We start from the raw sequence: 25319 nt of genomic DNA on the forward strand, positions 1-25319 counted from the left end.
TATACTACTTTTATCACCTGGAAAGGAATCAAAAGGGCGCCACACACCGCAGGTACAATTTGGGGAAGAATTAAAAAAGTCGTGATTTTGGCCAAAATCGAGCAAAATCATAAGGGTATAGCCTTACAAAATTGCCAAATTTCGGCCAAATATGAAAGTTCTCCAATTTCTCTCAGGATACTAATACGGCTACCCAGAACCCAAATAAACGCTTCTCTCGTGACAAAAGTGGAATTCGACGAAGTTTTAGTCATTTAAATTTGATATGATATGACGTCAAGATATGGTTTATTCATATCATTTTTCCAACAAAATATGACTGTTTATACTACTTTTATCACCTGGAAAGGAATCAAAAGGGCGCCACACACCGCAGGTACAATTTGGGGAAGAATTAAAAAAGTCGTGATTTTGGCCAAAATCGAGCAAAATCATAAGGGTATAGCCTTACAAAATTGCCAAATTTCGGCCAAAAATGAAAGTTCTCGAATTGCTCTCAGGATACTTATACGGCTTCCCAGAACCCAAATAAACGCTTCTCTCGTGACAAAAGTGGAATTCGACGAAGTTTTAGTCATTTAAATTTGATATGATATGACGTCAAGATATGGTTTATTAATATCATTTTTCCAACAAAATATGACTGTTTATACTACTTTTATCACCTGGAAAGGAATCAAAAGGGCGCCACACACCGCAGGTACAATTTTGGGAAGAATTAAAAAAGTCGTGATTTTGGCCAAAATCGAGCAAAATCATAAGGGTATAGCCTTACAAAATTGCCAAATTTCGGCCAAAAATGAAAGTTCTCAAATTTCTCTCAGGGTACTAATACGGCTTCCCAGAACCCAAATAAACGCTTCTCTCGTGACAAAAGTGGAATTCGACGAAGTTTTAGTCATTTAAATTTGATATGATATGACGTCAAGATATGGTTTATTAATATCATTTTTCCAACAAAATATGACTGTTTATACTACTTTTATCACCTGGAAAGGAATCAAAAGGGCGCCACACACCGCAGGTACAATTTGGGGAAGAATTAAAAAAGTCGTGATTTTGGCCAAAATCGAGCAAAATCATAAGGGTATAGCCTTACAAAATTGCCAAATTTCGGCCAAAAATGAAAGTTCTCAAATTGCTCTCAGGATACTCATACGGCTTCCCAGAACCCAAATAAACGCTTCTCTCGTGACAAAAGTGGAATTCGACGAAGTTTTAGTCATTTAAATTTGATATGATATGACGTCAAGATATGGTTTATTAATATCATTTTCCCAAAAAATATGACTGTTTATACTACTTTTATCACCTGGAAAGGAATCAAAAGGGCGCCACACACCGCAGGTACATTTTTGGGAAGAATTAAAAAAGTCGTGATTTTGGCCAAAATCGAGCAAAATCATAAGGGTATAGCCTTACAAAATTGCCAAATTTCGGCCAAATATGAAAGTTCTCCAATTTCTCTCAGGATACTAATACGGCTACCCAGAACCCAAATAAACGCTTCTCTCGTGACAAAAGTGGAATTCGACGAAGTTTTAGTCATTTAAATTTGATATGATATGACGTCAAGATATGGTTTATTAATATCATTTTCCCACCAAAATATGACTGTTTATACTACTTTTATCACCTGGAAAGGAATCAAAAGGGCGCCACACACCGCAGGTACATTTTTGGGAAGAATTAAAAAAGTCGTGATTTTGGCCAAAATCGAGCAAAATCATAAGGGTATAGCCTTACAAAATTGCCAAATTTCGGCCAAATATGAAAGTTCTCCAATTTCTCTCAGGATACTAATACGGCTACCCAGAACCCAAATAAACGCTTCTCTCGTGACAAAAGTGGAATTCGACGAAGTTTTAGTCATTTAAATTTGATATGATATGACGTCAAGATATGGTATATTAATATCATTTTTCCACCAAAATATGACTGTTTATACTACTTTTATCACCTGGAAAGGAATCAAAAGGGCGCCACACACCGCAGGTACAATTTGGGGAAGAATTAAAAAAGTCGTGATTTTGGCCAAAATCGAGCAAAATCATAAGGGTATAGCCTTACAAAATTGCCAAATTTCGGCCAAATATGAAAGTTCTCCAATTTCTCTCAGGATACTAATACGGCTACCCAGAACCCAAATAAACGCTTCTCTCGTGACAAAAGTGGAATTCGACGAAGTTTTAGTCATTTAAATTTGATATGATATGACGTCAAGATATGGTTTATTAATATCATTTTTCCACCAAACTATGACTGTTTATACTACTTTTATCACCTGGAAAGGAATCAAAAGGGCGCCACACACCGCAGGTACAATTTGGGGAAGAATTAAAAAAGTCGTGATTTTGGCCAAAATCGAGCAAAATCATAAGGGTATAGCCTTACAAAATTGCCAAATTTCGGCCAAAAATGAAAGTTCTCAAATTGCTCTCAGGATACTCATACGGCTTCCCAGAACCCAAATAAACGCTTCTCTCGTGACAAAAGTGGAATTCGACGAAGTTTTAGTCATTTAAATTTGATATGATATGACGTCAAGATATGGTTTATTAATATCATTTTTCCAACAAAATATGACTGTTTATACTACTTTTATCACCTGGAAAGGAATCAAAAGGGCGCCACACACCGCAGGTACAATTTTGGGAAGAATTAAAAAAGTCGTGATTTTGGCCAAAATCGAGCAAAATCATAAGGGTATAGCCTTACAAAATTGCCAAATTTCGGCCAAAAATGAAAGTTCTCAAATTGCTCTCAGGATACTCATACGTCTTCCCAGAACCCAAATAAACGCTTCTCTCGTGACAAAAGTGGAATTCGACGAAGTTTTAGTCATTTAAATTTGATATGATATGACGTCAAGATATGGTTTATTAATATCATTTTTCCAACAAAATATGACTGTTTATACTACTTTTATCACCTGGAAAGGAATCAAAAGGGCGCCACACACCGCAGGTACAATTTTGGGAAGAATTAAAAAAGTCGTGATTTTGGCCAAAATCGAGCAAAATCATAAGGGTATAGCCTTACAAAATTGCCAAATTTCGGCCAAAAATGAAAGTTCTCAAATTGCTCTCAGGATACTCATACGGCTTCCCAGAACCCAAATAAACGCTTCTCTCGTGACAAAAGTGGAATTCGACGAAGTTTTAGTCATTTAAATTTGATATGATATGACGTCAAGATATGGTTTATTAATATCATTTTCCCACCAAAATATGACTGTTTATACTACTTTTATCACCTGGAAAGGAATCAAAAGGGCGCCACACACCGCAGGTACATTTTTGGGAAGAATTAAAAAAGTCGTGATTTTGGCCAAAATCGAGCAAAATCATAAGGGTATAGCCTTACAAAATTGCCAAATTTCGGCCAAATATGAAAGTTCTCCAATTTCTCTCAGGATACTAATACGGCTACCCAGAACCCAAATAAACGCTTCTCTCGTGACAAAAGTGGAATTCGACGAAGTTTTAGTCATTTAAATTTGATATGATATGACGTCAAGATATGGTTTATTAATATCATTTTCCCACCAAAATATGACTGTTTATACTACTTTTATCACCTGGAAAGGAATCAAAAGGGCGCCACACACCGCAGGTACATTTTTGGGAAGAATTAAAAAAGTCGTGATTTTGGCCAAAATCGAGCAAAATCATAAGGGTATAGCCTTACAAAATTGCCAAATTTCGGCCAAATATGAAAGTTCTCCAATTTCTCTCAGGATACTAATACGGCTACCCAGAACCCAAATAAACGCTTCTCTCGTGACAAAAGTGGAATTCGACGAAGTTTTAGTCATTTAAATTTGATATGATATGACGTCAAGATATGGTATATTAATATCATTTTTCCACCAAAATATGACTGTTTATACTACTTTTATCACCTGGAAAGGAATCAAAAGGGCGCCACACACCGCAGGTACAATTTGGGGAAGAATTAAAAAAGTCGTGATTTTGGCCAAAATCGAGCAAAATCATAAGGGTATAGCCTTACAAAATTGCCAAATTTCGGCCAAATATGAAAGTTCTCCAATTTCTCTCAGGATACTAATACGGCTACCCAGAACCCAAATAAACGCTTCTCTCGTGACAAAAGTGGAATTCGACGAAGTTTTAGTCATTTAAATTTGATATGATATGACGTCAAGATATGGTTTATTAATATCATTTTTCCACCAAACTATGACTGTTTATACTACTTTTATCACCTGGAAAGGAATCAAAAGGGCGCCACACACCGCAGGTACAATTTGGGGAAGAATTAAAAAAGTCGTGATTTTGGCCAAAATCGAGCAAAATCATAAGGGTATAGCCTTACAAAATTGCCAAATTTCGGCCAAAAATGAAAGTTCTCAAATTGCTCTCAGGATACTCATACGGCTTCCCAGAACCCAAATAAACGCTTCTCTCGTGACAAAAGTGGAATTCGACGAAGTTTTAGTCATTTAAATTTGATATGATATGACGTCAAGATATGGTTTATTAATATCATTTTTCCAACAAAATATGACTGTTTATACTACTTTTATCACCTGGAAAGGAATCAAAAGGGCGCCACACACCGCAGGTACAATTTTGGGAAGAATTAAAAAAGTCGTGATTTTGGCCAAAATCGAGCAAAATCATAAGGGTATAGCCTTACAAAATTGCCAAATTTCGGCCAAAAATGAAAGTTCTCAAATTTCTCTCAGGGTACTAATACGGCTTCCCAGAACCCAAATAAACGCTTCTCTCGTGACAAAAGTGGAATTCGACGAAGTTTTAGTCATTTAAATTTGATATGATATGACGTCAAGATATGGTTTATTAATATCATTTTTCCAACAAAATATGACTGTTTATACTACTTTTATCACCTGGAAAGGAATCAAAAGGGCGCCACACACCGCAGGTACAATTTGGGGAAGAATTAAAAAAGTCGTGATTTTGGCCAAAATCGAGCAAAATCATAAGGGTATAGCCTTACAAAATTGCCAAATTTCGGCCAAAAATGAAAGTTCTCAAATTGCTCTCAGGATACTCATACGGCTTCCCAGAACCCAAATAAACGCTTCTCTCGTGACAAAAGTGGAATTCGACGAAGTTTTAGTCATTTAAATTTGATATGATATGACGTCAAGATATGGTTTATTAATATCATTTTCCCACCAAAATATGACTGTTTATACTACTTTTATCACCTGGAAAGGAATCAAAAGGGCGCCACACACCGCAGGTACATTTTTGGGAAGAATTAAAAAAGTCGTGATTTTGGCCAAAATCGAGCAAAATCATAAGGGTATAGCCTTACAAAATTGCCAAATTTCGGCCAAATATGAAAGTTCTCCAATTTCTCTCAGGATACTAATACGGCTACCCAGAACCCAAATAAACGCTTCTCTCGTGACAAAAGTGGAATTCGACGAAGTTTTAGTCATTTAAATTTGATATGATATGACGTCAAGATATGGTTTATTAATATCATTTTTCCACCAAAATATGACTGTTTATACTACTTTTATCACCTGGAAAGGAATCAAAAGGGCGCCACACACCGCAGGTACAATTTGGGGAAGAATTAAAAAAGTCGTGATTTTGGCCAAAATCGAGCAAAATCATAAGGGTATAGCCTTACAAAATTGCCAAATTTCGGCCAAAAATGAAAGTTCTCAAATTGCTCTCAGGATACTCATACGGCTTCCCAGAACCCAAATAAACGCTTCTCTCGTGACAAAAGTGGAATTCGACGAAGTTTTAGTCATTTAAATTTGATATGATATGACGTCAAGATATGGTTTATTAATATCATTTTTCCAACAAAATATGACCGTTTATACTACTTTTATCACCTGGAAAGGAATCAAAAGGGCGCCACACACCGCAGGTACAATTTGGGGAAGAATTAAAAAAGTCGTGATTTTGGCCAAAATCGAGCAAAATCATAAGGGTATAGCCTTACAAAATTGCCAAATTTCGGCCAAAAATGAAAGTTCTCAAATTTCTCTCAGGGTACTAGTACGGCTTCCCAGAACCCAAATAAACGCTTCTCTCGTGACAAAAGTGGAATTCGACGAAGTTTTAGTCATTTAAATTTGATATGATATGACGTCAAGATATGGTTTATTAATATCATTTTTCCACCAAAATATGACTGTTTATACTACTTTTATCACCTGGAAAGGAATCAAAAGGGCGCCACACACCGCAGGTACAATTTTGGGAAGAATTAAAAAAGTCGTGATTTTGGCCAAAATCGAGCAAAATCATAAGGGTATAGCCTTACAAAATTACCAAATTTCGGCCAAAAATGAAAGTTCTCAAATTTCTCTCAGGGTACTAATACGGCTTCCCAGAACCCAAATAAACGCTTCTCTCGTGACAAAAGTGGAATTCGACGAAGTTTTAGTCATTTAAATTTGATATGATATGACGTCAAGATATGGTTTATTAATATCATTTTTCCAACAAAATATGACTGTTTATACTACTTTTATCACCTGGAAAGGAATCAAAAGGGCGCCACACACCGCAGGTACAATTTGGGGAAGAATTAAAAAAGTCGTGATTTTGGCCAAAATCGAGCAAAATCATAAGGGTATAGCCTTACAAAATTGCCAAATTTCGGCCAAAAATGAAAGTTCTCAAATTGCTCTCAGGATACTCATACGGCTTCCCAGAACCCAAATAAACGCTTCTCTCGTGACAAAAGTGGAATTCGACGAAGTTTTAGTCATTTAAATTTGATATGATATGACGTCAAGATATGGTTTATTAATATCATTTTTCCACCAAAATATGACTGTTTATACTACTTTTATCACCTGGAAAGGAATCAAAAGGGCGCCACACACCGCAGGTACAATTTTGGGAAGAATTAAAAAAGTGATTTTGGCCAAAATCGAGCAAAATCATAAGGGTATAGCCTTACAAAACTGCCAAATTTCGGCCAAAAATGAAAGTTCTCCAATATCTCTCAGGATACTAATACGGATTCCCAGAACCCAAATAAACGCTTCTCTCGTGACAAAAGTGGAATTCGACGAAGTTTTAGTCATTTAAATTTGATATGATATGACGTCAAGATATGGTTTATTAATATCATTTTTCCACCAAAATATGACTGTTTATACTACTTTTATCACCTGGAAAGGAATCAAAAGGGCGCCACACACCGCAGGTACAATTTGGGGAAGAATTAAAAAAGTGATTTTGGCCAAAATCGAGCAAAATCATAAGGGTATAGCCTTACAAAACTGCCAAATTTCGGCCAAAAATGAAAGTTTTCAAATTTCTCTCAGGATACTTATACGGATTCCCAGAACCCAAATAAACGCTTCTCTCGTGACAAAAGTGGAATTCGACGAAGTTTTAGTCATTTAAATTTGATATGATATGACGTCAAGATATGGTTTATTAATATCATTTTCCACCAAAATATGACTGTTTATACTACTTTTATCACCTGGAAAGGAATCAAAAGGGCACCACACACCGCAGGTACAATTTTGGGAAGAATTAAAAAAGTCGTGATTTTGGCCAAAATCGAGCAAAATTTCGGCCAAAAATGAAAGTTTTCAAATTTCTCTCAGGATACTTATACGGCTTCCCAGAACTCAAATAAACGCTTCTCTCGTGACAAAAGTGGAATTCGACGAAGTTTTAGTCTTTAGAAGAATTAAAAAAGTCGTGATTTTGTCTTAAATCGAACAAATTCATAATAGATTTTCTGTACGTTTTTATTTTTCCACCAACATATGCGTTATTATAGTAACTTATCACCTGGAATGGAATCAGGCGTGACGTTGATCAAAATAAAAATTAAAGAAAAAATTATAAACTTATAATATTTCTAAATTGTCAAATTTGGGCTAAATTGTCATATCCTTGTAGCGTCCATTGATATTAAACCTTCAAGTTCGCAGTAACACTAGAACACCTAGTAACGTTGTGACCTCACAAAGAACACCACTGGAAAGGCTTAGTTTGCATAAAAGTGAATTAATTTTCATCATTACACTAATAAGACATTTGTATTCTTCCGATTGTACCCTTTGTGAAAGGGTCCAATTCAAACGGTTTTTCAATGAACAAATGGCCACAAAGATGTTGCAGTGGCCCAAACGTCCGAGTAAGTAGGCGGGTTGGTCATTCAAGATATTCGTCTCGGTCAAGCAAAGAATATGGTTGTCGAAAAGGAAGGTTACCATTTTGACTTTTAAGCGTTCGTCTTGAAATTTCTGTAAAAAAAAAAAAAAAAATGGATAAATGAAGTAGATTTGTGAAGAAAACTAGTAATAATAAGACATACTTCAAAGAAAGGTAATTGAATCAGCACTGTGCAAACGCAGATAACAGTATGTCTCGGATGGACAGGATTGTAACTGTGCAGTGTGATATTATGAATGGCTGTTTATGTTACGAAACCATGTATTACATGTCTCGCACCACAATTAATTGTTCTATTGACTTACACACTAAACTCGTCACTTTCAAGACCTGCCAAAGCATAGATAGAAGTTTTCAACTGGTATATCCTACCCACCACATGATAGCTGAGATCTTGGCCTATATTGGCATTTGCAAACCTTCATATATCATGACCGTTTAGATTTTGAGCTAGAAGAGGAGCAAGTTTAGCATACTGCACCCCACCCTTCCATCTGCTCGCCCAGAGTAATATCAACATTTAACCAAAGATTTTCTAAAATGGTTTATATCACCTTCGATCCTCCCAATTTTCACACCATCTGTACTTTAAATTGTGCTCTTTAATATAAAGGCAGAACAAACGATGACAGTAACTGATAACATGCTTAAACAAGCTTTACCTTAGGTACTTTTACCTCTTTTCTCTGACGGTTAACGTTTCGAGCGGATGAACACTATTCTAATTTTGGTGTGGTACCAACAGAGACCAACAAAGAATCGGGACTGGAAAGCTCAGCCTTTAGAGGAAAGAGAAATAGCGACCTCTATTCGGGTTATTCATCAAAACGATGATTTGACTTCTAAAGCTAACAGAAAGGATAAACCCAACAACACAATAGTAAAATGTTTACTTGTAACTCTTTAAGACCAAATGTGAAAAAAATAACAATTGTAAATATCACAGCATTTATGCACACTGTAGGTGTGTGATTAACAGTGTCACCTTATCCTACATATCACTGATTGGGTTGCAAAACTTGAAATAATGTTTCGAATTTTCAGACCTGGTCTGTGCTGTTAGCGATATGGCATGGAATATAAAGAAAAGGAGGTAGTGGTAGGTGGTAGGTGGTAGGTGGTGGGGGTTGGGAGATGGTGGCAGGAGCATGTTCCATGTGAAAGTTAATCTTATCTATACCACAACATCTTCAAAATTGAAAATTCTTCAGGGTAAGATCCCTAGGTCCCCCCGGTATCCTTAATAACGTATATACTTGTGGATAGTTTCCTAGGTAAATAACTATAACAGATTTCGGCATTAGAAATGTTTCATTACAGTTTTTACAATGTCAAAAGATTGCAAGATCGTAACTGACATCCTTGTCATTATAGTAAGTTAGTAACTCCATCAACGATTTTGAAACAAGATGTTTTTTACTACATTTAAAAAGTGAACGTGTTTGGAAAAGAAATGTTTCTCATAGCCAAAAAAAATAATTAAACAAATGAAGAAAGCGACTCCTGAACTTTGGAAATGAAAATGCAGGAAATGAAAGCTAGATACCTCGATTAACTCCAGGACTGGAATACATTCAGAACTCAGTTTTTGGCAATTGGAATGACAGTTATCACCAAACAGCTTTTTAGGACAAATGAAAGATGAATAGTTCGCTTAGTTATTATTCTTTTCAAGGACAGCTGTTAACGCTGAAATATGAATTGTGCGTTTACCCACCCTGCTATAAAGTTTAATACATCCATCGTTTCCAATTAAGGTTTCCGTATTAAATCGTACTGGACTTCAACCAACAAAAGAGTGGCACTTATCGATCATATATATATATATATTATATTTTTTATATATATTTATATATAGGCCTAGATATATATATATATATATATATATAATTATTATATTTTTATATATATTTATATATAGGCCTAGATATATATATATATATATATAATTATTATATTTCTATATATATTTCTATATAGGCCTAGATATATGTTTGTGTGTGCATGTGTGTATGTAATAAAAGTATAATAAAAATGGAATCCAGTAGAAAAATAGGCAGAAAGTCAATTTACTTTCAGAGCACAAATAGATGAAACGAAAGGATTTGAAATTGAAATTTTTGTAATTGTGTGATATAATCGTTTTAATTTTAAGGTGAAGTTAGACGGTTTTGACACAAACCACCATGACATCAGTAGTTCTTGTAAAATAAACAACGTCATTAATTTAGATCCGGCATCTACCAAATCCATCTCCAAATCAAAAGGATAAAGAACCTATTAGAAAATTTAAAGTTTAGACCATTCATTAATGACTGCGGCTTGATTCTGCTTCAACTATACTTATTCTTATATGAAAGAATTATTAAACAGTGTTGTAGTATGATGATATGTTAATAGTATCTAATTCACATAAACCAATGGATGATGATTGCAGCTAGCTTCTGCATTCAACCATACTCACCTTATATGATAAAACTGTTAAACAGTATTGTAGTATGATAATAGATGATGTAGCATCTATTTCACATAGACCAATGATGATGATTGCAGCTAGCTTCTTCTTTCAACTATACTCATTATATCATAGAATAATTGAACAGTATTGTAGTATGATCATAAATTAACAGCATTTAGTTCACATAGACCAATGATAATGATTGCAGCTACACACTTAAAAATAATTGCTCAACATGGGGTAAAATGGACCACCTCTATGGTGTAAAAAGGGAACATGGTCAACAGATGTGTAAACTTTACACATTAATGCTTTGGCAAAGTTTTACCTTACTGTGGGGTAATATTTTACCACACAATGTGTAAATTATTTTACCAACTGAGCATTGTGTAAAATTTGCACAACAATGACCATGTTCCCTTTTGTACCCCATTTTGTGTAAATTTTACCCATGTCAAGCAGGGCACTGGTTTTACCCCACAGTTGTGTAGTTTTTTTGCAAAACAGTTGTGTAATATTAGCACACCTTTCTGGGTTCCTTTTTTTTTACACAACAGTTGTGTAATATAAGCACACCTTTTGGGGTTACTTTTACACACACACTTGTGTAAATAATATAATTTTATATATACTGTAAATGTCTCAAAATCGTGTCAAAAACATATACATTTGAACAATTTGATATAACTTCCATACTTGCATATGCTTGCGTGTTAAGTAAGGTTGCAATAATTTTAAGACTTTAGTTTATATGAACAAACATGGGAACAAACATTGGCTCTATGGCAAGGAAGCCTATGATCTCAGTGCAAGAAAATAAAACACTTGTAACATCAAAATGAACTGATAAAATTTATTAAGACTTCTGTAAATAACTTTCAGCTTATCAGGAAAAATGAATTTTCTCTCTTGCATAAAACAGAACATGAAAATCATAGAAGTGAATACCATTACAGTATTAGTAGCAATGCAGCCACATATATAGGTTAATAATATTGTTCATAGTAGGCTAAAATATTTTTGTAGGGGAGCCATTGCATAATGAAATGTACTTTTCTTATTCTTAATTGTTTTTCTAATCAGGTTGGTGTGTGTGTGGGGGGGGGGGGGCTTTTTTTGACACCACTTGCTATGGGCTTGCATAATATCAACCCAAGTTTAGGTGAAAGACGAGTTAAGCTACATATCAAACAGGTGAAACATACACATGACTTTTAAATCCCTGTGATATTTTATTCCTGGGGTATTTCCTGGATATCAATCTCACATAGCAATTATATAGCCAACAAAATCTACATTTTTTTAATTTGTTTGTGCCTAATGTTGACCTCATCAACGAGTTATTCAGAAAGTTTTCCAACATTCGGGCAGTATTATTTAGAATTAATGTAAAGTGTATCATTACTATGTGTTGGATAACCATGCTAGATGCTTAAAACCCTATGAAACTCAACTTTACTAAGCTGTCATATTTCTCAAAATTCTAACATATTTACATCGACAAATGTTACAATGTATCATATAGTTGAGGTACTAAAACAGAACTTTGAAGAAACTTAACCATCCCTTATATGCTTTCACAGTTGTTGAATAAACCATACTGGAGACCTCAAGTCCTTTAAAATCAACTATAAGCTGTGATATTTCACAAAAATCTAACATATAATAGAAAGAACTCAAAACAAGTTTGAAAACACCAGAAAAATATCTATATGGAATGAAAGTAAAATCATCACTTATCTGTTATCACAGTTGTTCAATAAAACATGCTGGAGAACTAAAGCCCTGCAAAATTACCTATACGCAGTGATCACGTATAATAGAAAGAACACAACACAACTTTCAAAACAACAGAAAATATCTATATAGGAACAGACTCAAATCATCACTTATATGTTAAACTGTGTAAAGTTTTACATACCCTTGTAACCTGAAGTTAATAGCAGCTAGAGGTCTAACATCTGTTTAGCTTTACATAACACAGGCCAATGGATACAAAGAGCGGGCCCACTTCCAGTGCCTTCTCCTCAATGATGACGAAGAGCTACTGGAGCGGATTACTTGTTAACAATGACGAAAATAATGTCATGTTGCTGACAGTGGTCTTACATAATTGATTTGAAATGATAGTATGCCCTGAATGCCCTGATAGACCCTGGTTCATTCGGTACTTTAATAGCATAAATGAGAGTGTCTAAAGCAGTTCATACCCCCATAGCCTGAGGTGGATAGCAGAGGTCTAAAATCTGGTAAGCCTTGTAGCAGAGGTCAATTGCTGCAATAAGTGTGTCTACCACCATTGCCTTTCGCTCAATGATGACGAAGAGCTGCTGTGGCTGGCAGTAGTTGCCTCCCAAGATCAAAACGAATGGCTGTGTACGTCCATCAAATTGAGTCAAGTATTGCGCTAAGTTTACACCTTCCTGAAAAGACAAGTTATTATATAAAATTTATATATATATTGACCACAATCTGGGAAATATGTATAGGTAACCTTCCAGTTGTGTAGTTTTAAGCATATCTGACCAATGCTAGTAAAAAAGAAACAGGTTTCTTCAGGGGGAACTTCTACAACACACAGGTCATACTTGTCTCGACACCAAAAGGATTTGAAATATTATTTAATATCTTCTTTTCCAGTCCTATGAAGATTCCTGGTATAATAAATTATCAAAGTCTAGAGGTACCATGGAAATGATATGTTAGTTCTGGCCAAATTAAGGGCAACTTATTTTGGTAGTATATTGCAGTAACATAGCCAGGTTCTGACAATGGGCGAGTTATGTGGGGTATAGAGTCAAAGGGGCACTGAAACTATCAGGAAATTTCCCTTAAAAGAGGGTATCCCCATGCAACCCTCACTCATGGTTACTACTAGTTCATTTTTGTGATGGTATTTCCTTTTGAGGAAGAGGCATATTCCGCACCCACCCCATTTGACAACCATGCAGGTTCTCCAGGGTTAACAGTCTATTTAATTTTATTTAGTGGAACTGATTACTATGAGCATAAATGCAGTATTTCAGGGCATTTATACTGTAGTACAGTAATACCTTTGATGATTACCTGTGGCATCAGAACCATTACTTGAGTAATCTTGCAACATTTATCTGTACATATTGACCTCAATCTGTGACAACATCAATGCTATGTACACCAAAAACAATTGATTACTACGGGCTATTTACTAGCATGGTAATGATATATCATGCCATCTTCTGAAATGAGGCCCACCACTCAGAATTATGTCACAATAACATTGACAAACATGATAACCACAAAGATCATACAAAGTTTGGATATAATGTGACCTTTGGGTGCAGAATCATTGTTATTGAAATATTTTGACCTCTGACCCAATACTTTAACTGATATTTACGATGAGATCGATGAACACCATACACAATAAGATCTTTAAGTAACAAAGGGCGATCACCCATTGTTGAGTTATCACGTTACAAAGCCAAGCATCACACACTCACTCATGCATACGCAGTACACGTACATATGCACATGGACCTGAACACATATACTATTCCGTGTGCAGCAAGGAATCGAACCTGTGTTGAACAATGATATTATTACCTTCTGAAAGAGAGTTGCACCTTAGGTTGTAGTGATGTTTAAACTTTAAACGAAGACCGAGTTTGGGGATTATCTGTGTTATGCTCTCGTCATCCAGTAACTCAAATACTTCATCATCAATCCTGTGAGCTGTGGAAATTAGAGGGAAAATATTTTCCATATAACACTGTTACAAAGCTTAATAACAGTAATGACAAAGGACATGTTGCATATTAGGAAATTGCTTCCGTAAAATGAACATTCATGGATATTGCAATCATCACATATTATTCTAGACATAAAAAACAACCAGAGAATGTAAACATTTTATTGTGAAATAAAAAAAATGCAGAGATATTAATGTGCTTACTGCTTAGCCCACTCATTAACATAACTTATTTTCTTCAGGTAAAAGTCAACTGCATTCAAAGTTTAAACACTAACATCATTATTTTATTAAGCCACCATGGACCAGAGTCTTAATTGGAATGTAGGCTTCTTGTAGGCCAACTTCATGTTACACACCCACATATCAAATATCAGATCTGTCCAAGCTTCCCTTCTTGAGATATCAGGTTTAGTAGTTTTCACAATTTAACCTCTGATGACCCCAAATGACCATTGACCTCCCCAAAAATCAGTGCGCTTCTTGTCCCTAATGTGGTCACGTACACACCAAACATGAGAAGTCCAAAATTCCCATCTTGAAATACTGTGTTTACAAGCTTGGCAGCACAAACACACACATACGCCATTATGATTGCAAAGCATACTATTTTCATCACAACTAACAAAGCTTGTTTTACCATTTGGCCCTAACATATGAGAGCCAGGGTCTTGGTTGACTACTGCAGGATCATAGTGAGGCTTATTTTAATGGATATGCTAGTCATAATGGGTCATTGCCTGGCCTTAAAACTAATATTCAACTGGTAATGTTAGCCTAGGCTGTATCGCTTGCCTATTTGTAGTGTTGGTTAAGGAGACCTATCAGTATATAAATGTAGAATTGGCTTGGGCCTTAAACATAAGCCAAAGCTAGGATGGTTCAACGTTGGCCAACGTTATACGTAACCTAAGTTACTCTCATACGTGAGTAATATCTTTAGTACGAACAAGATGGTGATGTGCACTACCTAGTCTCTATGGGCATGAAAAGAGAATCTAGAGAGGAACGAAAGGCTATATATGTATGCTTGGCGCTTACTATTAGAAATAGCTTAGCCTAACGTTCGACCTTGCACTAACATTTAGTCGTAACGTTAAACAAGAGTGAGGCCTAGGCGACGAGTATATGCCGTTTAAAACAGTTTTCGTTCAGTATTCAACGGTGAAATTGTAGTTCAAGACTTATTGAAATATTATTCTTTCCGCATAAAATATTAGTACTGATGCCCGAAATACACCATCCTACCTTCTAATTGTGGCTTCAGTTCCGCTAGGCCGATGTTTTCCAGAAATTGTGAAACGACCATCGAACTTTTAGTGGCTTCCATGTTGTCGTTCTGCAAGCAGCGACGCGGTATGAAAGCGTGTTTACACATCAAAGTTGTAACATAAATGTATTTTACCCAGTGCAGTGCAACAAATTACACCGGTATTTTGTTTTACCGGTAGAAAGGGGCAAACTGGTCCTTTTTTTTTACACAATACGCATTTGTAAATCATTACACCTGTGTCTGTGTCGCCTGATATACATGTTTTACTCAGCGTTGTGTAAAAATTGCACAACTCTTTACCCCTCACTTTTGTACCCCGTTAACTTTTACACATTGTGTTTACTGTGTAGCTTCTGCTTCAACTATACTCACCTTATATGATAGAATTATTAAACAGTATTGTAGTATGATGATATGTTAATAGTATCTATTTCACATAGACCAATGATGATGATTGCGGCTAGCTTCCGCATTCAACTATACTCACCTTATATGATAAAACTGTTAAACAGTATTGTAGTATGATGATATGTTAATAGCATATATTTCACATGAACGATGAATATGATTGCAGCTAGCTTCTGCTTTCAACTATACTCACCCGATGTTATATAATTATTAAACAGTATTGTAGTATGATAATAGAATAATAGCATCTATTTAACTTAGGCCAAAGATGATGATTGCGGCTAGCTTCTGATTTCAACTATACTCATCTTATATGATAGAATTATTAAACAGTATTATTGTAGTATGATCACACATTACCAACGTTAACGCTGGAATAATGTTTTAATGTTGACCTATGTATCAATATAACTATAACATCTGTGCAAAAGGAAAAAAAAAAACGTTTTTATCCAAATAAATAAATTATCTTTCAAAGTTCATGAACCCGGGAAAATACGAGCAAAAACATGGTTCCAGTTCGTAAATACCGTTAGGGACTTTAGTTTATCCTTCATTGACCTTTCTGGGGTTTTTATTTCTTTATTTTTTCTTCTCTCTTGTCAACAGTCAACGGAACTTACGAGAGATATTTTGTTATACAAAAAACTAACGGAGTATCTTACCCCGTTTCATCCTTAAGAATATACACATATATACATACACACACTAATCTTGGCTACCTAGTCTCATATCGTCCCAAACGGTCGTCGACACGACATTTATAGTCAAGGGCTCTAAAGGCGGGTAGATCTAGCTTTCAAATTTGTCCTCATTTTGATACTTCAAGCCAGTTTTCTGTTTTTTTCCTTCCCCGTCTTACTAAAGATACAACTTATCTCTTGAAGGATAAATATTGTTCCTTTTTTTCTTGTTATCATATGAAAAGAAGATTAAGTTTCTTTTTGAATAATTCATGAAGCAAGGACTGTTAAAATTCAGGTAAGAAAATTCGATACTCTGCTATCGAGTATAGTAAACGTCTCTTTAGTAAAGAAAAATTCTGCTAGAAGAGTAGAGCCCTTGAGGCGTGTGTACGTGGATTGGCTTTCATATATGGCCGCCCTGAAGTATTTCCTTGTCCCTCAGAGCGTAGCATGAATATGCATAGGGTTACGATTGCGGTGCTGAAGGAGACTCTCGTATGCCACAAGCGTACGCGATGGTCATATCAAAGACATGTTTGACTAAAGTAAGCATCCCCAGTTGGTGTTTGTATTAGTGGCTTGATTGATCAAGGAAAAATTAGAAAGATATTAAGTTTAGTCAATAAAAGAGAAACCTTCATTAATCAAGGAATATATATGTATATGTACATATATATATATATATGTATGTATATGTATATATATATATATATATTGTGCGACCGACGAATATATAAGACGGTTTGACCAACTAGTGATGACGTCATATACAGTGCAGGTCACGTGTCACTCCACCAATGAATGTTAAGGTAAGCGTATATATCCATACAGCTATGCCTTAAAGTTTGATCAGATTAGTTGGATTCTTGAGAACTGCAAACGATTCATTTCTTGCCCCTCCCCCATCCAGCCCTTTAACTCTTGTTGTCTTAATTCTAACTTTTTACACAAACCTTGAAAATAACATTATTTTCTCTTTGTTCAGACTCTAATTAATAACACAATATAACTCAAAATATCGATTACTTGGAATCTAAGTTGAGCATTGTTACCAGATTAGTTGCAAAGCAAAATTTAAATACTCCAATGAATGATGAAAATAACTCTAGTTTTCATTACATAATTCTCCGAGTCGTATGTTATGTGTTAACGCACACCATAGTGCTTAGTTACCGATCGGGGAATATGCCTATAACGGATTATTTGTTCCTGTTTGTGTGCTGCTACATAAGTTACCCATGTAAAACGCGTTATGCTAAGTAAAACCTGCTATAACAAAGACCAAAGCCTTTATGTATCTATTAAATTCTACAATCTGCAAAAAATATGTTACAACAACATACCGTACTACTTTACATTTACATATAGTAATAACGGCTTTTCATCTTTCTTGCTCTTGGCTCTATTGCCAATCACACAATGCGTAGTGGATCTCAGCAGAAGTAGAAGCACGCCCTCGAAAATGTCACATGGAGCGTTGTTCGTCAATCTGTGTGTGAGTCATCCATTTTGCATCAGTCAGTGATATTCTGTGGGTATAAATAAATTACCTCCTACAATTTCACGCCTTGATTCGCCGCTGTCTCCCCATAAAATGTTTGCTTGGCAGAGTTAATAACGAAGACAGCATGAAGCAACCAAAAAAAAAAAAAAAATGAAAATTATAAACTTCAACATTTGCTGACAGATTTTTTGAGGTGACATGGCGATAAAAATTAATTCATTTCTCTTCTGCTATATTTGTGTATTTTAGAATTAAACCAAATAACGAAAAAAGCGTCGGCATTCATTTGGAATTAAAAGTCCTAGAAACCAAATACCCCAAAAAAAGAAAGAAAGTAAAAACAGAGACGAAGAAGAAGATGAAGAAGGAGAAGAACAGTTTTCAAGGGATGGGAATTTAGATTTCGAAATCACCCAACTGCCGACGTATGGTTTGAAGAAATCAATTAACTTTACAAGCTTGAATACCACTCCCAGTAAATCAAATTAGTAGATAAACAAAAATAAAATGGCCAGCGTTGATTTTTCTCGCTGCAGCAATGCATTTCATCTGGAGGGTGAATTCTAGGTACGAGTTTTGTTTGAGTCTCGTGGGATCTTTTTTTTTTCTCCTCTTATTTTAGTTCTTTGTACCACTCCCTATATCTGCGTTGTATTATATCCTCACAGGGTATCGAGGGCTAAAGATCACCAGAGACATAACTCGAAAATTGGAACACCCGCAAGATACGAACAACGTTTGGTCACTGAACCTATCCAGTGAAGGAAGAGGCAACCGAAATTAATTTGAAGGGATGGCTTGATGGGTCTACTTAAGAATCAAAATTGAAGTTTTCCTTCCAATATTGATGGCATCCGTTTGACTTGATCTTATACTCTGCGTGGAGGAGCAAAATTTTGGAAAACCATGTAAAGCTATACATGTGAGCGATGGATGTCATTGATTTTAGAAAGATAATCACTTTCAAGATGAGAATTTTACCTTGCAGGCAAAGTGTTGTTTTTTTTTGTTTTAAGACGTCACAGAATATATAGGCCTAGTATAACATTTTGCTTTAATAACTTCTGAAACTCGTTGCCATATTCGATTGTAACTGTTCACATCAATTTATGTGACAAACTAATTTCAGTCCATAAAAACTACAGATTTTGCTATTAGATCTGATTTTTTCCCCTTTTTAATTCCAACTGGGATACAAAGAGGGAACTACAAGTGCATTATAAGGGTATAAGGAGGATATGAAAGGGGTATTGGGAGGATACTAATGGATGCTTTAGGGGGTAGGATGGTACTGAGATGGCATTATAAAGGGGGAGGGGGCTGAGAGGGTACTACAGGGACCTGAGATGATAAAAAAATGTTGTCAAGCGGTAGGCATGCCAAGAAAGGGTTTGCAACAACGACTATTGAACAGGTGTGTCTTGTAGTGTTTTCCGCGCGCCGAATAGTATGTGACATCATAATACACGCCATTATCATTGAATGACTGGTCTCCGTTGTACGGTGGTCATGAAGGGACATACGAGTTGCAGACTTACTGTGTTCTAAGTATAACACGATATCACAACCAATAAGTATAATTTTGGCGAGTGGTCGACTTTACATTACGAAAATAATAATATGAGATATTTGTGAAATTGTTCACTAACTTGAGAACTCGTCAAATTTAGGATTATTGCCGGAGTTCGATTAGTTACTCTCTATAACGTGACACCATGGCGGAACTAGAATGTCCAAAATGGCGAATTGCTGTGTAATATTACTTATTGTGACAACACGTCACAAGACATCTTATGATATGTGTCGAGTTGACAACTCGACACATATCATAAGATGTCTTGTGACGTGTTGTCACAATAAGTAATATTACACAGCAATTCGCCATTTTGGACATTCTAGTTCCGCCATGGTGTCACGTGATACACTTACACGATATCTTGAGAGAAATAGTCAAATTGACGAAATGCTGTGTTATATACTAGCTACATGACTTGTAACGCCAACCCCACCCCTCTTTCAAAAAATCAAAACAAAAATTACATTTTGATAACATGACATTTTGACATAAAGGATCAGATTATCGAGTTGTCGCGTTATACTGACAAGGTAAGTTTACAACTCTTTTGTTCTTTCAGATCCGCAGTACAGTTTTCAAGAAAAACAAATTTACAGTAAATTAAAAAAACACTTTACTTTATTTTAGATTCTAACTGTGTATGCAATCTTCGTTTGCTTATTCATAATTTGGGAAGGTCAAAGTTCACTTCAAGAGTTGGTTGACCGTTGTCAGGGTATGTAAATGTAAATCCTCTTTACCACACAATTACCCACATTTCTGCTCGCAAAACTTTTGTTTTATGTTCGTAAATTCTCTTCATTTTCTGTCGATTATATACTTTACCTTACAAATAAGCCCATATAACCAAATAAAATGACTTTATTTATGTTCTAATTATTTATGCATGAAATCCATCCTTGTATGCATATTCATAACTGGAAGGATCAAAGTTCACCATATTGATAAGATACAGTTGAAGAGCCCCATATTTAATAACATGTTCTTCTTACTTAATAAAGAAAAATTTCCAACATTTTACGATTCTACCTCAAGTAAAAATGTTCATTTTGTGTAAACAAAAAATATGTATTTTTTAAAAACACGAGAGAAAAAATGCTCTCTTTGTCTCATATTTAATATTCATATTTAATTTACAAGTAGAGACACTGTGACCCTGGGAAGCCAGTCTTTGTCCCTAGGATATGTTCTCTGGAGAGTTTAGTGTCAGTGGATATAATCTTCAAGGTTATATAAGAAAGAAATGAAATGTTTATCAAAGAGAAAGAGAGAGAGATAGAGAAAAAGAACGATATTTCTATAACGCAACCTTTTCCGAGGACGCTAGCGCATTAAATTTACATACTTAAACTTACCTCATGTTGTTATCATTTAATATTTAGCGAAATCTCTTATATTTTTGCTGTCCACTTCAGTTTCTATGTTTTTTTTTATGAAAATAATGATATATATATACAAATATATATGTATATATGTGTATATATATATATATAGATATATATATATATCAATATATGTCTATGCATATATCTATATATATATATATACATATATATATATATATATATTTATATATATATACAGATAAAGATATATGCATAGACATATATTGATATATATATATATATATATATATACATATATATATATATATACATATTCTTATTTGTTATCTTTGTTACATGATTTATTGTTATCAATATATGATGCACAGAAAGACGTGAGCTCATTTTTTCCGTCAATGTACATACATATTAAGACCTATTCTTTGGAGAATGACTCATCTTGGTGAAAATACATTAAACTATTTTCAAAAACAATTAACTAGAACTTGTATCAATCAGAGGTATACGATAGATATCAAGGACTAAAAACACTTTCGTTAAAATTGAAAACATAATAACGAAGACTTTAAAGTTTAAAAAAAATTCAGGCAAGGTTTCTTTGTTATATTCCTAACGATTTTCTTATTACCGGTCTAGCTGACATCCAATTTACTGCAATTAACTTGCATTTTGGCGTCGGATAAGGTGTTTCTTAACTTGGAAGATTGTGTAAAGTTAACACTTAGTATCGTTGCACAAGGAAGAAGACAAAGAAAAAAAAGAAAAGGAAAAGGGGAAAAAAAAAAGGAGATGAAGAAAAAGCCGTAGTTTTTACAGACTATTCCCAACGATGGTCTTATAGGCTGGGTCTGCGGTAATTATACCTATGACGTTATGGTTTTAGCACTAACCTTGGTCTTACCTACGGGGTATATAATTACCTATGGCGCTAAGGTTTTCATGGTTTTAACCTTAACAGATCATTTCCAACCATGGTCTTATAGGTGAGACCTGTTATTATCATATGGTGATATGGTTTTAGCACTAACAGATCAATGCCAATCCGTATGCCTATAGAAGGGGCCTGTAATTACCTATGACATCATAATCTTGGCGCTGAAGAAATCGACAAAATATAAATATTGGCAGCGTTGACCGCTTCGCCTTCTCCATCCAAAAAAATATATACTTAATAAATATCTCTTGTATGCATTTTATGCATTATGTATGTGTACATACCGTATATAATACATAGAATAAAGATTCCTGTATCTGTATGTGCACATACAGGAATCCATATATGTGATACAGAAATCTATATAATGTATAGCTGTATCCGCTACTATAGTTCCTGCGTCATACAGCTACAGCTACAGCTACATGAATCTATATATAATATATATATATATATATATATATATATATATATATATGTATATGTATATGTGTATATATATATATATATATATATATATATATATATATATATATATATATATATATATATATATATATATATATATATACCAAGCTTAATCCGCTATTTGTTCACATAAACTTGCATAACATTCTTATATACGCGTGAGGCTAGAACACGACATCTTGGCAGTTGCTATTTGCATGATAATAGTTAACACTCATATGTCAATTTCAATAGTGTTATCCACGCGGGAAAGATTCAGTGCAGGGCCTCACAGAAATCGCCTTTTGAAGGCTGACGTTCATATTTAGCATAGATTGAAAACCTCAATGGCATTTTCTAATATTACCTTCCTATATACAGAAACACATGCAAATTTATGCTGTTGTTTTTCAATTAACCAACCATTTTACTTGCTCATAAAGGAAGATTCTTCACATCTCTTTTTTGTTCTTTTTTAGTGGTCTTTTTTTTTACCTTACCATATCTATTCATTCGTCTGTGAACATCACCAACCTTATTCCCTTGTAATTGAAATTTACAAGCTGACAATGCTGCACCTGCGATTTAGGCCTCCACCTTAAAAAATGATTTGCATACCAAACTCACGATGTATTTGATGTTAACGCTTGCAAATGTATGGAATTATTGATTGTCGGAGGGCTCAGAGATTCGCCGGCGAGGAACTTATTTTTCAAGTGTTTTGCCTGAATCAACAAGAAACTCTCCGTTTCTCTGTGTAATTTCTAAGATGCGTCAATGTATTCACCATCACACTTAGAAAGGTTGTTTTAGTGTGTTAGTTCTCGAATTATATAAAGGAACACAGTCTCTCCATAGTCATTATGATTCATCTATATTGCAGACATCTTAACGCGCCTGCCTCGTGTACAGTGTGGTATAATATGCTACACTTATATTCAGTATTTTACGCATGTATATATGTATACACTGGTCTGCGGGCATCGCGTTATACTTTAATTATCATGTTGATTATGTGTCGCACGCTGATGCGAGCACTATATTACCTGCTCCTTTTGGTTGAGAATATATTTCCAGTGAAGGTTTTACCCAAACTATTTGGATTCTATATATATGTTTATATTTATATATATGTATATGAATATGTATATGTATTTGTACATATATATGTATATGCTTATGCATATGTATATGTATATATATATTTATGTTAATATATATATATATATATATATATAATATTATTAACACGGAGAAGTGCACTTAAATGGAAGTTGAAACACATTTCAATCAAGACAATTAAGATAGAAATGCATACGTACGTCCATCGTACCACATGAAGCGTGAGTAGGATAATGCATTTTGTAAACGAAATAAGCGCTCTTTGGTTTTTAACTTGAAGACATTAATAATTTACAGTTATTGGAAGATGATTACTATAATATTTGATGACGTCATCCCTATGCCTTAAAATGCAATTATACATCAATTTATAGACAGCCACGAAATCAGATTCAAGATCTCAGTTGATATCGAATGAAATTTTTGCAAATGTATTCCTTGGTATTTCACAAGACGTTGGTGCTGAGAAGTTCCGCTGCTTCTTCAAGGTGCTACTCCGACGTCGCCATCATTCATTTAGCAATCAATGCTATCGACGATGGATGTTCCCAAGCGACCAACACTCTGACGTTTTATGAGCCAGGCGGACTATAACACTCGAGGAGATCGTTAAGTATTTAGAGAAGCCATGCAGAAGATGGCCACAGATTGGATCAGTAAACACTTCGACGTACTTTGCTTAAGCTTTCTTACCTTCCCAAGCGACCAACTAAATTGAACAGGGTTTTAACTGCTCGCATGGAACGCCAAAATGAGACATTATTGTGCCGTACCCAAAATACGGACGCCTTGAAAGTCCTGCGAAGACAAACATAAAATAATTCAGAGACAAACACAAATTAAATGAAATCAATGGGTAGATTTGTTTGTGAAGTTATGCAGAAAAGGCTGAAAGGTAGGAAGACAAAAAAATTAAATGTTTTTTTTTATGTAAATTAATATCGTTCTTGATCGTGAATATGATGTCACAGCTGGTTAATTTTTTTTCTTTTTAATTTATCGATTTACATATTTAGTTTATACCAGTTTTCGTCTTTACGATAACTTGAATTCGTACGATCTTTGGCTGAGAATCGTTCAAGGCTTGCCTAAGACAGAAACTAATTAGCAGCGCCTTTCAAGTATAATCTGTTTCCCTGTACAAAAAGAAGGAAATATCAAAAAGAAGGTAATATCAGATGTTTCAGCCTGTTTTGTGTCGTCGAGTCGTCTTTCAATATCAGAACAATGTCTCAAAACTCCCATCGACCCCCTACCCCCTCCCTCATATACAGCAAATGTAATGCACACACAACGTGGTGCATGTTGCTTTTTCTAGTTTGTAAAGGAGTGTGTGAGTGGGGGAGGGGAGATTGGATTGTACGGGGGTGGTATGAGATATTAAATAGCGTGTTAGGGGCCGAGGGGGGGGGGGGAGTTGAGTACGGCTTATTAAATATAAGTAGGTAACGTCTGAAATTGGTTGCATGTAGACTATATTCATAACTTACATACAACTTGGAGCATGGTGTTGATTCTGTTTTGTTAAGGAGTGAGGATTGTGGGGGAGGGGGGGGGGGGTCGGGGGAACTAGTGTGTAAGGGGAGGGGAGGTATGAGATATTAAATATATCTATATAACGTCTGAAATTGGATGAATGTATACTTAACTCTTTACCTATTCACATCCTT

General features: G+C 35.0%; 2 long non-coding RNA genes across 7 annotated transcripts in view; both read right to left on the reverse strand.

Annotated features, from left to right (window-relative positions):
- Positions 1-7532: 7532 nt before the first annotated feature.
- Positions 7533-25319, reverse strand: part of LOC139973391 (uncharacterized) — a 219508-nt gene continuing 201721 nt past the window's right edge. For 2 of the 6 annotated variants that reach the window (XR_011795200.1, XR_011795197.1), the window contains 5 exons: positions 24343-24447; positions 18064-18249; positions 9712-9786; positions 8843-8944; positions 7537-8236 (listed from right to left, as the gene is read on the reverse strand). This is a non-coding gene — a long non-coding RNA (uncharacterized lncRNA). Of the gene's footprint in view, positions 8237-8827; positions 8945-9711; positions 9787-18063; positions 18250-24342; positions 24448-25319 lie in introns of all 6 variants that reach the window. The other 4 variants (XR_011795202.1, XR_011795199.1, XR_011795198.1 and 1 more) reach the window with 4 other exon arrangements.
- LOC139973884 (uncharacterized) lies at positions 11457-15883 on the reverse strand. Its single transcript, XR_011795349.1, has 3 exons — positions 15602-15883; positions 14209-14337; positions 11457-13046 (listed from the first exon to the last, which is right to left on the reverse strand). It is a non-coding gene; the product is annotated as an uncharacterized lncRNA (long non-coding RNA).

This window comes from Apostichopus japonicus, chromosome 9 (assembly GCF_037975245.1).
Source record: "Apostichopus japonicus isolate 1M-3 chromosome 9, ASM3797524v1, whole genome shotgun sequence".
Lineage (NCBI taxonomy): Eukaryota > Metazoa > Echinodermata > Holothuroidea > Aspidochirotida > Stichopodidae > Apostichopus > Apostichopus japonicus.